Here is a 2,500-nt window from a genome sequence, read left to right on the forward strand (position 1 = left end):
GGAAATCCGCTTCAATCTATGCCACAGTCCCTTTCGAGAGATGTAGCTGTGGACTTAATCATATATTAAGGTAAAGGTAAAGGTGCCCCCGCACATGCGTGCTAGTCGTTTCCGACTCTAGGGGCCGGTGCTCATCTCCGTTTCAAAGCCGAAGAGCCAGGGCTTGTCCGAGGACATCTCCGTGGTCATGTGGCTGGCATAACTAGATGCCAAAGGCGCACGGAACGCTGTTACCTTCCCACCGTAGTGTTCCCTATTTTTCTACTTGCATTTTTACGTGCTTTCGAACTGCTAGGTTGGCAGAAGCTGGGATGAGTAACAGGCGCTCACTCTGCTACGCGGCACTCGGGATTCGACCCGACAAACTGCCGACCTTCTGATCGACAAGCTCAGCGTTACTCCATTATAAATTCACCCCTCAAATATGTGCCAGCCCGTCACAGGGACGGACGTCCGCTTGCTGTTGTGAAAGTCCACTTCCCACTTCAAGTTGCTGGCACTCCTGCTGCCACGGCACGTCGGGAAGAGCAACAACAACGGAGGGATCTTTGGGTGTGGAAGTGAAGATACGCGCACCTCAGATCAATGAATAATTTACCCGCTAGAAGTTTGCCATTCAAACTAGGGTTTATGCGCACATAAGTATGCAGGTGAAATAAACATGGACCTTAAAAGGCGGAGATTCAGTTCCAGCTGACTACCTCCTTACAATTACTTTACATACCGGCCAACTCAAGAAAGGAAAGAAGGAGTGGGAGGGAGGGAAGGAGGAAGGGAAGAAGGGAGTGAGGGAGGGAGCGAGCGGGGGAGGGAGGGAGGGAGGGAAGGATGAGGCGAGGGAAGGAGAGAAAGAAAAAGGAAGGAAAGAAAGAAGGAAAGAATGGGGGAAGAAGCGAGCAAGAGGAAGGGAGGGAGGGAGGGAAGGAGGGATGAGGGAAGGGAGGGAGAGAGAAAAAAAGGAAGGAAAGAAGGAAAGAAGGGAGGAAGAAGAGAGCAGGAGGAAGGAAGGGAGGGAGGAAGGAGGGGAGAGAGGGACGGAGGGAGGAAAGAAGGAAGGAAAGAAGGAAAGAAGGAGGAAGAAGAGAGCAGGAAGAAGGGAGGGAGGGAGGAAGGGAGGGATGGAGGGAGGAAAGAAGGAAGGAAAGAAGGAAAGAAGAAGAGAGCAGGAGGAAGGGAGTGAGGGAGGAAAGAAGGAAGGAAGGAAGGAAGGAAGGAAGGAAGGAAGGAAGGAAAGTGAGCTATTGTTAATGGAGAGACTAGGAAACCCCAAGAGTAGACTTGAATGGAAAATAGAAACAACAGCAAAAAATAAAATAAAAAACAACAACAGATAAGGCCAGTGGTAAACTTCTATTTTATTTAAATGAAAACTGCAGAGATATGTCCATGAAAATATCAGTAATCAAACTAATCCAAGTGAGAGTTTATCTTACATAAAACTACTGAGGAAAAGCATTTAAAGATGTTTCCAAGGACGTTTTCTAATCAATTAGTGCCTTTTCTCTCTAATTTGATCATAAGCCATATGCTCACTTGCTTGATAAAAACGAGTGAAATTGCTTTGACATTAATAAAGCTGTTCAGTGATATGCTAGCGGAAAGTTTTGGCCAAACTCGAAATTTTATCTACGTCTAAAATATGGCCTTATTAAATGTGTGCGGCTGTAAAGCTCTTCATACATAGTAAATGTGGAAGAATTCAGAGAGTATGTTAGCACCCATGCCCGCTTGAAATCTTTCAGTTTTTCAGAGACTGGAAAAATATCTCTCGTTATCGTTAATGCTTTTTCGTGTTTTGCTTAAAGATTCTTTTCTTCATAAAAGGCTGATTCATTTGGCCAATTCAAGGAGGCTGAACGATCTATACTGCCCAAATCCAGATGACCTCTTGATGGCATCAAATGGGTATAAACATTTCCATGCTTTCTTTGACAAATGAGGCTTGATATACAATGATTTCTTTCTTTCTTTCTTTCTTTCTTTCTTTCTTTCTTTCTTTCTTTCTTTCTTTCTTTCTTTCTTTCTTTCTTTCTTTCTTTCTTTCTTTCTTTCTCTTTTCCTTCCTTCCTTCCTTCCTTCCTTCCTTCCTTCCTTCCTTCCTTCCTTCCTTCCTTCCTTCCTTCCATTTTATTTTCCTGGATAGTTGATAGAGCTGAACTTTTTATGAATCCTTTTCTCTTTCCTTCTTTCCTTCTTTCTTTCCTTCTTTCCTTCCTTCCTTCCTTCCTTCCTTCCTTCCTTCCTTCCTTCCTTCCTTCCTTCCTTCCTTCCATTTTATTTTCCTAGATAGTTGATAGAGCTGAACTTTTTATGAATCCTTTTCCTAAGTCCAGATCCATGGACCATTCTCTCTATTCTTCTTCCCCTGCCCCTTGGATTGGATTTCAGCCACTGAATCAAGAACCATCCAGCTCTCAACAATGGACCACACATCTGTAAGAGGTGACAAATCTCAGATTTTTCCAGCCAGCTTCTTTGGAACTTTTCAGTACATTAGCCC

Source organism: Vipera berus, assembly GCF_964194415.1.
Source record: "Vipera berus genome assembly, chromosome: 4".
NCBI lineage: Eukaryota > Metazoa > Chordata > Lepidosauria > Squamata > Viperidae > Vipera > Vipera berus.